At 29.6% G+C, this 16224-nt stretch overlaps 1 pseudogene; it reads left to right on the top strand.

Annotated features, from left to right (window-relative positions):
* The first annotated feature begins 465 nt into the window (after positions 1 to 465).
* LOC118074967 (uncharacterized) lies at positions 466 to 2387 on the top strand (annotated as a pseudogene).
* Positions 2388 to 16224: the final 13837 nt, after the last annotated feature.

The raw sequence follows: 16224 nt of genomic DNA, 5'->3' as shown, positions 1-16224 counted from the left end.
AAATTAAAGGAGAAAAAAGCCAGAGTCTTCAACTCGATGATTTTGATGTAACTCATTTAAATGAAACTCGTAATGATAAAGGTAATTTCTATAAAAAAAATTTAGTGAAGAAGATTCTAAAAATTTACACATTCTTTTCATCAACAGTTTCTCACTAAAGAAAAACATTTGATCTGATTGGTAATAAAAAGAGTGATGTAGCAGACTCAGACGATGAACCAACTTCAAAACTTATCAAAATCTCAAGTGAAACTATATCTGAGACAGAATAAAGTAAAGAAGAAAAAGTAAATGGAATTCCGAAAACAATAGTAGAAGAGAAAAGGAGCATACTGAGTGACAAGAAAACTGATACTGATTCAGATAATGAATCAACAACTAAACCCTACAAAGTATCAAGTCAAATTATTCCGGAAACACTAAGTCAAGAAGGTACAGAAAAAACTGAAATAGAAGAAAATATAAATGTCGATAGTTGAAAGTATAAAAGTAGTTCATGATGAGTCTCTAGCACCTTCAAAACCAAAAGAATTTGTTGAACTTAATGAAGATGTTGAAAAAATTGTATTGGATTCTTCGCAGGAAGACGCAGATCCAAGTGCTTTCGTAGAAAGTACAGACAATAATACATTTAAAAGTAGCTCCAAAACCATCGAAACACCTGAAAGTAAAATGACAAATAGAGGTAATGATTCAAACAAAAGTAATGACAGTGATCGTACAACAAGTGTATCATCAGATTTAAGAGAATCAACTATTACAGGAATCATTTCTAAGGAAAAAATTCCTGAAGTATTAAGTTTAATTAGCGATAGTAAAAGAGAATCGTTCATATCTAAAGATAAATCCAAACTCTTCCAGTTGAAAAAGAAATAAATGTTTTGTTAAAAGTCACATGCCTACTTCACATCGATGAGACTACAAAAGAATTAGCTGGTAAAGAGGTTTTAGCAGTTTATTGTGAAAATATAAATGACTTTCATTCTTCGTCAAGAAGAAGAAACAGCAATACTTCTAATATCGCAGACATATCTGATAATAAAGATCCAGCATCTCTTGGTTCCAGTAGCCAGTAATTCTCATCCATTTCCTCTCTCATCTAGACTTTCTATAATGTCTTATGCAAGCTCATCAAGTGCTTCTTCTAGTGGATCTTCCAAATCTGCTAAAGATAATCCATTTTCTTTACTAAAAGGTGTTTCCAAGCATGCAAAAAAGCTACATGATCATGTTTCTGACGAACTTACAGAGAAGTTAAAAAAAGAATGAAAAAATATCAATTTAATTTCATCAACTGTTATTAGTTTTATTAATTTTGTAATATCAAATATTGAGGGAAGTGTCAAAGAAAAAAAACGAGGAAAGCAAAGTTTCAGCATCTCCATCAATACCAAGCAGACCCAGTGGACAATCTCTTGGTATTTTAAAAAGTTATACACCTGTTTATGATCCAAGTGATGCTTTAATCGATAAAGAATGTTTTGCTAAATGGTCTGATAACAATTATTATCCAAGAATTGTAGTAAGTAAATCTAAATGCAAGTTTAAAGTCAATTTTCTCGATGGAAAAAATAAACTTCTCATTGAAAATTTTATTATTCCAACTCTTTCAACGTTGCCTATTAATCTATTCGTTTATGCCATAACAAAGAATGATGACAATGGATCATGTGGAATAATTACAGACATTGAACATAAATCTGATGACGATAATGATCCTTGTTATGCTGTAGAAACTGATAAAGAAGAAAAATTAAAGGTTCAAATAAAAGATATCTTTTTGACGGCTGATCAAGCACAAATTTTTAAAAAATAATCAATGAAAATTCTGAAGATCCACCTCCTCCACATATCGAGAAAATGTCACTTGATAATGTTGAAGAATTACAAAAAACTAAATCAACTCCGGTAGTTTCAACACCTAAATCATCAAAGGCTAAAGCTCGAGCTGGTACATCAACAATCAGTCAGAAATTCAACCCAGACTCTAATTCAGAACTTGAAACATTCTATGAGGTGGAGTGGACTAAAAAGCCTTTTATTCGAGAACGATTAACATCTTAAATAATAGCAAGAGGTGGTAAAATTTATGAACATTCGAAAAAATTTCAAAAGGAGAAATTAAAAGTGTGAAACTTATCACCAATGTTACAAACATCACTGCAAAAAATCTATTTTGTCTGTTAGTTAGAATCACTCCTTACAGTCATCAGTGAGTTATCAGATGTTGCCAAGACCAAGAAAATAAATAGCTCGATTTATTGTCAGATCAACTGGCAGTAGAATGGAGTTTAGAGAAAAAATCTTACGTAGAAATGCATAAACGTTCTTCCAATTTACCTTTTCAAAATATCAAAGTGATAATACCAAAGACTTGTATTGCTTAACAATCTTTATCTCTGTGCATAAAATAATAACTTATAACATTACGTTTTTAATTTATATAAAAACATTAGATATAACTATAGAGCAACTTAATTGAATAATTATAAGCTACTTAATGTTGCAAGTTAGAAAAACGATATATGGTATACGTATACGCTAGAAGCATGATTATTCTGAAGAAAAGGAGCTTATCTTGGAGATCTTTAAATCCTTGAAAATTTGATTATGTTGTTACTTATTTTTATCTTTTTGAGAATAATATTAATTTCAATCATATTGATTCAAAGAATCTAAATTCTCTTCATATTGCTTTAGAATACTATTTTTTTTTTTTTTTTTAATTTAAAAGTTGTGAAAATACTATTAAAATATAAAATCAGTGTTCAATAGATGAACAAATTGCGAAAGTCAATGATCATGTTTTTGAAAAATATATTAACTAATTAATCAAATTTTATGTCCATACACAAATTAATTTTAATTTTGTGGACAAGCAAAAAAATACTTCTTTTCAAAGAAAGGGTACTTCTATACATGTACCTACATGTGAAAATAGAAAGAATCCCAAAAATCCCCATAATTAAATTGAAAATCATTGTGCTGAAATTCGATAAACAAAATTAAAATTTATTTTATCATTCTAAAAACTATGTTGCTAACGATAATGAATCATTCAGTAAATATTACATTTTAGATACAAAAGATTCTGCTATGAATCGTCTACAACACGAAATAGACTATGAACAAAAAATTAAAAAAACTACGTAAGATTAAAATGTTTGATAAATGAAAATTACTATAGATTCAAAGAAGAATAAATTTTATTTTTTAAATCTATTATAAATCTAATTTTTTTATAGTAGTCGTACTAACTATTTTAATGGGTAAAATGAACATGGTAATGGATAGCATTATCTGACTGTTGACAACTATCTTGGGCTGGATTCTTCAAACTACGCCCATTTCTATGATCGTATGCTTGTTGATGATTGAGCCACCAGTTTTGTCTATTGCTACCGCCATTGCGGCGACGACGGCCTTTAAAATCTATAAAATAATCCATAATTATTAAAGAGAACTATTTTACTAAAATTTCTTAGACATTTGTATTTATATTTGAAGACGAGTATTATTTTATTCTGATTCTTTGAATATAAATTCAAATATTTAAGAAATTCTCGTTCAAAAGTTCTCTTTAGTTAATTAAACTTACTATTGTTTTCAACTCCTGGTGCCTGTACTTGTTGAGACACTGGTGGTCGACGGAATGGTGCCTGGCTTTGCCTAGATAATGGTCTCGATGTTGGTCGAGGCTTTCGTCCTTGTACTCGTTGAGGCACTGATGAAACTGCTGCAGGCTCATTTGATGGTTGTGGTGGTAACTGACGTAATGGTACCTGAGTTTGCCCAGGTAGTGGTATCGATGCTAGTTGAGCTGTTGATAGTCCGGCTGGTGGTACTGCTGCAGGCTCATTTGATGATGGTGGTGGTGGTGGAGGTGGTGCAGCTTTCAGATAACTTGTTAAATCAGCCACCATTTTTCGTAACTCAGCATTGCTAGCTGCTTGACGAGAAAGCTGTTCTCTCAAATACATATTTTCAGCTTTATAATCGTGTTCTAAAAAAAAATATATAGAGAGTAGATCAAAAAACATTCTGCTCTATTGTCACATGCTTATTTTAGAAAATAATCAATATATATAATTATTGTAAAATAATTTCATCTGGATTGAAATTTATTAATATAAATATATAATAATTTTTGATCCTATAAAAATCATTAAACATTCATTACATATAGTAATGATTTTCTAAAATAAACATGTAACGTGGAGTTAAAATAAATCCGTTGTCCTTTTCACATGTTTCATTGTTGTCATTTATTTTCACTATTGATATCAAAATAGATGATACAATGTCATAAAGTTGTGTTATTCAAATTGATATCTTATCATCTTAAATCACAATTTTCAATGACATTGAACAATCTGATTTATATATTAATTGTTATGATTGTTCACAACAATGAAACGTGTGGAACGAATAACCTATTAATTCTAACCCAACTAACCAATAAATTGATCAATTTATTTTAACTTAATTTCACGCTTATGAAAAAGACAAAAATTAATATACATAAGAAATCCAGGAAATTTTCCATATGATTCCAAAGTTTTCAACAACTTATTTCATTAAAAAAAACATCTTACCTTTCTGTTGCGACATTTTAGCGGTTACTGTTGATTCATTATTAAGAGTAATTGAATCATACAATGTTAATAAGACTTAATTATGTGCCTGTTAAGTGATTAATAAATATAATAATATCAATACCACAGTGATACAGAAATGTTAAATATTTTTCTTTACATAATATGTTAATTTTAAGATTGGAGCATATTTCGACTATTCGTTGAAGGAGTCCTAGTGTTTTCCCGCCTTTTATTGACTATGAATAATACTTGAATTATACAATGTTGATAAGACTTAATTATGTGACTGTCAAGTAAGAAATGAAAATATTAATATCATTAACACAGTGATGCAGAAATGTTAAATATTTCCTTCACATGATATCTGAAATTCAAGATTCGACCATATTTTCGACGATTCCTTAAAGAAGTCGTACTGTTTTCCCTTTTTCTGTGGTTTATTAAGAATATTTGAATCATACAATTTAACACAAAATTCTGCTCTATCTTTTACCTGTTAAAAGTTATACAGGTTTCACTCGCACTTACACAAAATTTCTGCGCACGCGCCGAGTATTGTAAAGCGTAAGTGCGAAATGCTCACTCCAACCGTAAGTGTGACGAAGACACTATACGGTAAGTGAAGACGGGATGTTTTAGACTCATGCTGGTTACTTCAAAAGTCTTTCCGAGCTCGAAATTCAGCGCGAGAATTTTTCTAAGTTCGACGCGCTTCAAATGTCAGAGAAAATTAGTCATTTAGGTCCCATATCATATACATAGATCAATAAAGAGTTAAATTTCTTGTCGATCTAGCTATACTTTTTGAGGTACTTTTTTTCGATTTTTCAGCACAAAAAAATAATTATGTGGGAGAGAAAAAATTTATATCTTCCGCATAATTATCTCAAAACATTTAAATATGTACATACATGTTCTATACACCTCTGAGAACATGTATGTCAATTTTCGCACGTTCGTAATGACTGGAAGTCATTCATTTGAATAATTTAAACATTAAAAACAAATAGAAACATTAATTATCCAGGAGGGAAAAAATTGATATCCCTTGCCGAATTACCTCGACCGATCTCAATAAATGTTTCTTCCTCATTCAAATTCACATGTGTCAAAAACATGTATAAAAAAAAAGAAAAATTAAAAATCCTTACGAATTCAGATTTAAACAGTAACACTCCTGTAACAGGTATCTTCCTCAGGACTTAAAAATGAAACAGCGGAAGGAATGATTTATGTATACGTTGCGAAACTTAATTGACGAAGGTAAACAAAGATATGTAATATAACTAAATATCGAGCCCGAAATCCTCAGCTTAACAACTAAAAAATGCATACTACCTTGAGTAAAATTGTCATTACATCTGGCGTTGAACTGCGATTACTATGCGGGTTCAGGTATCGGAAGTTTCAGACGCCCACAGATTTTCATACTTTGGGACTTTGAGGAATGCTAATGCGCTAATAAGAATATGAAGTTGTCTACAGTGAAAATTTCCTATAAATAAATTGTAAACAAGTTGCGAAACTGTTTTGATGACGATTTCTTGTGAAGATTAGTGAAACAAGTATTTGAGCGAAATGTCATTGGTTGGGAATAATTGTTACTACTGTTTATCGGCAGTTAAATTCGGACTCCTCTAAGGAGTAGTTGAAATGAAGCCAATTTTATAATTCAGAAATAAGGTGAAGAAAATATTTTACATTTCTTCATCACTACGTTATAAATATTAATGTGTTTATAAATTACTTGCGATTCACATAATCAAGTGCCATTAATATCGTATGATTCAATTTTTTTCTAATGAATAATAAGAGCAGAGAAAGACGTACTACTTTTTTACGAAATAGTCGACGTATGCTCGCATCTTAAAATGAAGAATTATGGTAGAGAAAATATTTTAGATTTCTGCATCACTTTGGTATTGATATTAAAATTTTTATAAATAACTTAAAGTCACATAATCAAGTTTCATCAATATCGTAGGATTCAATTTTTTTAATAAACAATAAAAGCAAGAAAACGGGATGACTGCTTTCTGAAATAGTTTTAAACATGTTTGAATCTTAAAATTAAGATATCAGGTTAAGAAAGATATTTTAAATTCTGCATCACTATGGTATTGATGTTAATATAATTATTAATCACTTGACAGTCACATAATCACGTCTCATTAATATTGTATGATTCAATAATTTTTTCATAAACACTGAAAGGCAAGAAAACAGGACGACCTTTTTAGGAAATTGATCATTGTTAATTATTTTTTTAATCTAACTCTCCGAATATGAAATTTTAGTATGCTTTGACTGTTTTTCGGAAGAGTCGTCGAGTTTGTTCTAGCTTTTCATTGTCTTTTATAGAAATTAAATGATTCGATAATGATAAAAATTTATTACGTTTCTATCGAGTAATAAAAAAAGATGTAAATATTATAATGCAGGGATACAAAATTGTTAAGTTTCACTTTAGTTCGTTATTCAAATTTATAGCGGACGAGATGTATAGCCGGCGTATTTGATTACCTTGTTTGCATCAAAAAATTAATACAATCAGAATACAATAAAAAAGCATGTTCATTTATCTGTCTCCATAGCTATTATCTCTTGAATGCCGTTTAATTAGGAGCGTACAAATACCTAATTCTGTATATGTTTATGTTTTATCTAACATTATATTTTGTCTGTTACTTAATTATTTTTTGTATGCCTACGCTATTGTAATTTATCTTTCCCATTTACCCAATAAACGCAACGCCATCTATTAGATTTTCTTTTTATCTGGTCACGGTAACGCAGTGTTCTCTCTATTCTCTCTGTTTTACTTCTGTTAATTATGCCCGGCCTACTTCCTTGACGCGCGCAAATGGTACCTTCCTATTTGTTAATTTTAGATGTGTTTATAATTTAAAAAGTATTCGTTTAAAAAAATTTTACTTCCGGAAATCGATTCATTTCATCGTTTTGAATACCTGGTTTTCGGGAAATAAATAGGTCGTATGTCACCCTGTAACATTGTGTTAATAACAATTAAACATTGTTACTAAAAAGTGATTATTGATCATAGTAATATTTAAATTATAAGTTTTAAATTGTTATAAACAAAAAAATATGGACCCTTTCTCTGTATATGAGTACTTTTAACGTATTTTTTTATAAATTGCAGCAGTTTCTAGAACACGTGAGTAGACTTTAATGTTCCGTGTTACTGATGAAATAGAGATTAACTTCATGATGGAATTCAATATTAGATCAGGATACTCTTCAGTGAGTCTATATAATAATGATCACCATATAGAAGAATGTTTGTAGCATTTCTGTTAACCAAGCTGAAGTTAATCTTCTTTCAGAAAAAAAATTATCAGCCAAGTAAAAATTTTTGTCTTATAATACAATTTGATTTTAAATCTGTTTAAAATCATTGTTGAACTAATCTAATCTAATCCTTTAGATTGATACCATTGATCCATCATCCTTGCTTTTTTATAACCTGGATTGATCGACCGATCTAATAATCATAAATATGCAAATGGTTGAATTCTTGATGAAATCAAACAGAAAACAATTTGGTTAACACAAAATACTTACGAATAATCAAAAACGACTGAATCAAATAAACACAATGCCAAAATTTGATTGAACGATGAACTGCATTGATAAACAGTTAAAAATTGAATAAAATTCGTATGTTTTAATTGAAAAATGATTATGCTACTTATATAATTTAATTCATTCTTGTTGAGGCAATTAATACTGCTGGTAGCATATATCCGCTGGACATAAGATTTTTTTAATTTCTCAATTAAAAATCAATCAATAAAAATATTGTTAATAAACATCTATTGTAAATTGATTAACACTTCAACTTCTATGCTTTTTTTTTAAAAAAATGAATTGGTTTTTTAATAATCAATTTATTTCTTGTCATCTTTAACAAAATATTCGCAAGAGAACGCCACTATCTATTCCGTGTTTGCTACAATTTGAAGATTCATAATTGCATCTCTACCTAGTAAGTAAGTTAGTTAGTAAAAAAATAACTTTTTGAATTCGCGAATACGTATCGATAAGAGTAGTAAAATTCTGTATATATGAAGATGACGCTAGTGTTGCGCTGACAATCACAAAACGTTCAAAAACATAAGAATTGCTAAATTTAATTCGATAAGATAAGAACAATAGGGTGCTGTGGGTTACAAAGAACAAGTTAATACTGTGATCTAAATCATACAGAGAATTTTCTGGATTTTTCATGTATATAAATTTTTGTCTTTTTCATAAGCGCGAAGTTAAGTTGAAGTAAATTAATCAATTTTTTTGGTTAGTTGGCTTAGAATTAATAAGTTAGTCGTTCCACACCTTTCATTGTTGTAAAGAATTATAACAATTGATATATAAATCAGATTGTTCAACGTTATTTAAGATTGTGGTATAAGATATCAAGATCATAAGATGTCAATTTAAATAACACAACTTTATGACATTGTATCATCTCTTTCGATATCAATAGTGAAAATAAATGCCAACAATGAAACATATTTGTTCTAACTTGCAACATTAAGTAGCTTTTAATTATTCAATAAAGTTTTTCAGTAGTTTAATTTAATGTTTTTATACATTTTAAAATATTTGTACGTCGCCATCGAATGACTATTAGATTAACGACAGTTTGTTAGTTAACAACGATTGCTTGACGATTAGATTGTTCATAGCAACGAGGGGAGAGTTTTTTATCTTCAGTTTTTCACTGTGACTTGAGTTGAACGCACGGATTTTTTTTTGATTAATTGCTGTCAATTATTAATAAACATTTTTATTTATTTACTAATTTTCTGAAGTTGTTATTGAGTCTTATTTTACAATATAATCAATAAGCTAATGTTATAAGTTTTTATTTTCTGCACAAAGATAAAGATTGTTCTGCAATACAAATCATTGGTATTATTACTTTTATATTGTAAAAAGGTAAATTGAAAGGGACGTTCATGCATTTCTACGTAAGATTTTTTCTCTGAACTCCATCCTACTACCAGTTGGTCTTACAATAAATCGAGCTTTTTATTTTCTTGGTCTCAGCAACATCTGATAACTCATTGATAACTGTAAGGAGTGATTCTAACCGTCGGAGGGGATAGTTTTTTTGCGGCGATGTTTAAAACATTGATAAGTTTGATACTTTTATATTCATCTTTTGAAGTTTTTGATCGTTTATCAATTTTACCACCTCTCACTATTATTTGAGATTTAAATCGTTCTCGAATGAAAGGCTTTTTCGTCCACTACTCCTCATAAATTATTTTGAGTTCTAAATTAGAGCCGGGTTGAATTTCTGATTCTTGATTTACTAGCTCAAGCTCTAGCCTTTGACAATTCAGGTGTTGAAACTACTGGAGTTGATTTAGTTTTTTGTAATTCTTCAACATTATCAAGTGACATTTTTTTAATATGTGAAGGAGGTAAATATTCAGAAATTTATTGATTATTTTTAAAAATTTTTGCTTGATCAGCCATTGAAAAGATATATTTTATGTGAACTTCCAATTTTTCTACTTTATCAGTTTCTTCAGCATAGCAAGGATCATTATCGTCATTAGATTTATGTTTAATGTCTGTCATTATTCCGCATGATCCATTGTCTTCATTTTTTGTTATGCCATAAACGAATAGATTAATAGGCACCGGTGGAAGAGTTGGAAAAAGCAAATTTTCAATGAGAAGTTCATTTTTTCCGTCGAGAAAATTGACTTTAAAGTTGCTATGAGATTTACTTAATACAATTTTTGAATAATAATCTTTATCAGACCATTTAGCAAAACATTTTTTTTTCGTTTAAAGCATCACTTTGCATCAGAAACAGGAGTGAAACTTTTTAAAATAGCAAGAGATTGTCGCCTAAGTCTGCTTGGTGTTGATGAAGATGCTGAAACTTTGCTTTCCTCGTTTTTTTTCATTCTTTCTACAACTTCTCTGTTAGTTCGTAAGAAACATGTACATCTAGCTTTTTTCATGCTTGGAAACACCTTGTGGTGGAGAAAGTAGATTATCTTTATTTGTAAGATCCACTAGAAGGAGCACTTGATAAGCTCGCATAAGACATTGTAGAAAGGCTAAATAAGAGAGAATAGAAATAAGGACTATTGCTAGATCTAGATGATGATAGAGCGTTACTATCAGATATATCTGCGATATTGGAAGTATTGCAGTTTTTTTCTTCTCCACATAGAATGAAAGTCATTTATTTTTTCATAATAAACTGCTGAAACCTCTTCACTAACTTATTCTTTTGTAGTCTCATTGATGTGATGTAGGCAGATAACTTTTAACAACACATGTATTTTTTTTTAACGAAAAGAGTTTGGATCTATCTCTAGATAGGAACGATTCTCTTTTGCTATCACACATAAATTCCGATTTATTACCTGCATTCAACTTTTTCTATATAGAAATTAGTTATATTTATTATTAATATTATTTGAAAAAATTGTAAATAAAGTATATTAAATTTAAATACTGTCTTTTCGGACAAACTGGGTTATTGTTATTTACAGTTACACATTTTTGACGGTAATTTTTATGATTATATTTTGCATTCTGAGACTGCCTATTGCGTTTCTCAAGTCTGCCTATCGCGACTATTGATAATAGAATTATATTAGCTAAAATTATTATTTTAATCATTATTAATTGAAATCGAAATCAATATCATGTCAACCGATTCCTGAGAATAAAGACCACATATCCAAATTCTTTCTCAAATTGATAAAGAGTTTAGTGATCCCGATGCATATTTCATGGCGAGAAGTCATTGGGTGTGTAGTTATCATAATACCATGATATTCATAATTCTGACTCATTGAAAAATAAAATTGTTGATGATCAATATCTAAATTCTTCGAAATGTCTATCTATTCTGTTCGTTTGAAGTAAATCCTATCATTTTTCCAACAGTTTAACAACAGAACAATTGTTAGGATCATGGTGCTTTTGCTGTATCGTTTGCGGTATCATTAGATTTTGGAAAGTTCCGAAAAAATGTGCAAAATAGTGCTGATAAAATGCGCAATCATTTATTACAAATTTAATACAACTCGCAAACTATCGCTCTGATTACATAAATTAATGTTCACTCCGTACTTACTGTAGACAGAAATAAAATTAAAGTTACGAACACTCAGACAGATAAATAGCAAACCAGCCACGAAAGTTGTAAAGCAACTCCAGCAAAAAAACAAAAGAAATCGTTCGATATTATTCCTTCAACTAGTATTCAAGAAGAAATACTCGAAAATAATGAAAAGCTCAACTATTTACATGGATATCATTTTAGAATGCTCCTGAAAAAATATACTGATTTAATTCACAGAGATTCACTATTTATCTAAAGACCTAAAGAAATATATCCTTTCACCCTTGGGAGAAGCATGTACAGATTTTACATAGTAATTCTGCTGTTCATTAGATATGTACTAATTACTATAATATTTGTATCTATTTTAATTCAAAAGTGGTAAAACACTGTACTTTCTAAAAGTACAAGAGGAACAAAATGATGTTGATTTTTAATTTCGGAATTGCATTTGCAACTTTACTTTTTAATCAAAAACCTGAAAATTCAATTTATGATCATTTACAAATGCAAATGCATTTAATGAAAATGTTCAAGCTGGAGAATATAATTTATTTTCCAGCCTTGATAAGAAATAATGATAGTTCAAACAGTCTACCTCTTAAACGTACTAGAAAGTCAGAATGTTAAGCTTAGCGTCATGAAGGTGCATATTGCAGCAATAGTTGAGAACCAGTCATAAATAACTTCGACACACTCTGCAAATCAATGTCATAGACTGAATTCAAATTCTAGTGACAAAAGTGAATATCAAAAAGTCAAATCATTTCAAAATGTAAGTGATAAGACGAAGAACATTTCAAAAAACACTTCAATACCTATTCCACCATGTAAACCGAAAAATATGTTGATTCTGTTAGAAATAATGCGGAAGTTGGACGTAATTATATATTAAATGATAATTCAAATATTAAACACAATATCTGTGTTCAAACTAGTGTAAAAGTAAATTGTAATATCAAAAATTCTAGTTATGCAAACGTAAATGATAACTCCATAGCTTTGACCCGTAGATAAAGATAATTCTCATAATCGATCTCTTAATACAAGTAGAGTATTCTTAATCGATTCTGGAGACATCGATAGTCAAAATATATTAAGTCATAAGAGTAAACTTTAAATTGGTGAGAAACCATCTGACAAAACTATATGACTAAAAGGGAAGACTGATTATAAAAATAACATTGCTATTGACGATGAAACTGATAATCTGAATAACATAGTTGATTTTGTAATGTCATTATCTATCATGACATGAAAGATTATTGCATGTAGCTTCCGTTGAATTGAATCATGGCTCTTGAGGCTGCCGATACATTATTTGGTATTCCATTATACGATACATATACACACAACACGTTTCGATAATTAAATCTATCGATAGTAAGAAGTAGAATGGTAAAAAATATTTAAAAAATGGAAATTTGGATCCTGGCGCAACCAAAAACTTATTATCCAAATCGTCCTATTGAATTAGAAGATTGTCTTTACTGAATTTTGTCTCTCAGTATGGCGTCAGTAAAGACAAACCAAAAAAAGATGGCCGTGAAGTGAATGAAAAGAGCCTGTCATCATTTTTAATTCTACATTTAATTGAAATTATAAATTTAATGTTTATATATTGAACCTGAAAAATATTATTATGCGTTGTCATTGCTATACTAACCATGGAGAAATATTGAAATTCTTAAAGATAATTACGATATGTATGCTGAATCCTTCAAAATAATTCCTAGTACCTTACACAAGTGGTAAAATACCATTAAAAACATGTGAAACTACTGAAACTTCAGATTCAATATAACAGAAAATCGAAAAAATGAAGATGATAATTTAGGCACGCGAATAACAACGAATGACAATTTGCAATCACGAAACGTTAAAGAATTTAGAACCGATAACCAAGTAAATTCTACATCAGTAAATGGTGTGCTCGTTCGAGACTACGTCGCTAATGATGATAATGCAACAAACAAGGTTAAAGCGATGATTTAACAATTGAATAGGGAACAATTACGTATATTTAATAAAGTAAAAGAAGCTCTTAAGTTAGAACATGGAGTTTTGCGACTGTATGTAAGTGATGGGGGTAGTATTGGTTAAACTTTTTCAGTACATACGATAAAATGTTTTGTACAAAGCGAACTGAAGAAAAAAGTCATTTTATCTGAACCTACAGGAATCGCTTTTAATATTAATGGCGTTATTGTTTATGAAGCGTTTCAGGTGCCAGTTAAACATGGTTATGCCTGTCAGTACAGTCAGTTTATCAGATAATGCCTTACAAGCGTTGAGAAGTGAGTTTGAAAATGTCATTTCAATTATATATTTGTTTATCTATCATAAGAAAAGACAACAAAATTTATTGATATGCGGCAAAAAAATGACCTTGAATATACATTTGATTTCTCGGTTTCGTGTAGGTGCACTAACTGGTAATGACGTTAAATTGTTAGCAAAAGGTAGTAATCAAATCCGAATCCAAGTACGATGATCGATAAAACGACATATGTACACACATGAACCAATTACCTGATCACAGTGTATGTTCATTACCAACATGTAATTAAAGTGATATTTTGAATTGTTTGATGTTGGGAAAAATTTCAGCACCAAAAATGTCCCTTGTTGCGAATAATACAAAGAATTGTTCGAAAAAGTTTTTTCAAAAATCATCTTCAATATTAAAAAAATTAGATAATAATGATACACGTGCTGCGGAATTGGCGAAAGTTATCGTAGTCAGAATTGGAGCAAAGATCATCATAAGGCGAAATATTGATGTATCTTTAGAACTTTTCAACAGAGCCACTATTGTATCAATATCGAAGTCTAGTGATGCTTGTGAAGATTTTGATTCAATAACTATCAAATTCTATGATAGAAAAGAGTACATAATACGACAAATATCTGCTAAATTCTAAATAATGAATGATGCACATGAGATTCGACGACAATCCCCTATATGTTTAAGTTATGGTATAACAGTTCATAAAAGTCAATGATTATGTTTGAGAAATGCCATCATTGATGTTGGTAACAGCGTTTTTTGTACCGGACAAACTTATCTCGTGTAACATCATTAGAAGGCGTTCATTCGATAAACTTTGGCCCTTCTCTGATCAAACCCAGTACATTTGCAATTTGAGATAATAATCGTTTGAGAGAAATTTATCAATCGGACTTACAACACATCAAAATAAATAAAAAACGTCGAATGAAAGTGATAGACCCTAGAAGTAACATATAATTTTGTATCACTGAAAATGAGATGAAACTATGACCTATAAACTATTAAAAAATTGTTTATAAGACCAATTTAATTCGAAAGAGCAAAATAAATTACGAGATACGTTTATTTGCAATCTTTTAAATAACATGGAAATCTATTTCGAAGAAAATATTCCTTTTTTCTGAATTCGTACTAAAATAAAAAAGATAGATCATTTATAAATTGCACGGAAAACATATGTGAAAATTTTTGCTAGACTGTTGGAATCACAATGATTTTTTAGACCAAGCAAAACGGATAATTGCAATATTTTTATAACCTAAAATTCCACAATAAGACACGCAGTTATCTCTAGATGGAAAACCTACTAATTATTGATCGCGATAATATTTAAATAACAAATTTTAGATTGTTATTTACAATAACAATAAAAATCTATGAAATATATTTAAATTCTTCCAACAAGTAATTCTTTTTCTACGATAAAAAAGTTACCACTCATGACAAATTTCATTACTGATTTCGTTTTGAGAATCGATAAAATATTGTACATATTTCTATTTTTTATACGAGTATTTTAATTATAACTATTTTTATTTTTAAAAAACTCAAGAATTTCGTCTCAAAAAATTGTCTAATTTTGAATTAACAAAAGAATTATCGAATTAAATTTTTAGGGCACGAGACAGCTATAAACTGTACAGTTATATGTACGTTTGTGCTTACCAGTTTATAAATGCCTTTATTTGTATCGAATAATTGATAAACGTCAATGGTCAATTAACTTGAATATTTCCAGCCAAATTACTTTGAAAATAACTAAATGAAGTCTCTGACGAGAGTGTGTAGTCTAGTTTCAGTAGAATAGGCGAAAAACAGCCCGTAATACTCATAATTACTTAATAAACGTAAACAAATAGCAAATTTAATTTTTTCCAGCTTAATTTCCTCAATACCGAATACATGAGGAACTCAGTTACCATTCATCATTCGGTGGTTAAAAAGCACGTTTATGAGAGCCTGTAATCGTAGAAAATAGTTAAGAAATGTCAATGATTTCGTGATTAATGTTTTTAAACCGAGATTTCAGCAGTACAGACTGAATCAGGTCTTCACATGAATATTTATCACTGTAGCAGCTATAATTTGATCACGTCTAGTAGTAGCTATCAACAATTGAATACTATCAATGACCATTCTATTCAAGTATTTCAAGGAAAATAGTAGAGGCAATTAACGTTCATAATCCTTCAGCCGATAATTGATTGAAG

The sequence above is a fragment of the Chelonus insularis genome, unplaced genomic scaffold (assembly GCF_013357705.1).
Source record: "Chelonus insularis isolate UGA/USDA-ARS -01 unplaced genomic scaffold, ASM1335770v1 contig_13_pilon, whole genome shotgun sequence".
In the NCBI taxonomy this organism is placed as follows: Eukaryota; Metazoa; Arthropoda; class Insecta; order Hymenoptera; family Braconidae; genus Chelonus; species Chelonus insularis.
The sequence above is the reverse complement of the archived record's forward strand: the minus strand, read 5'-3'. Positions and strand labels throughout refer to the sequence as shown.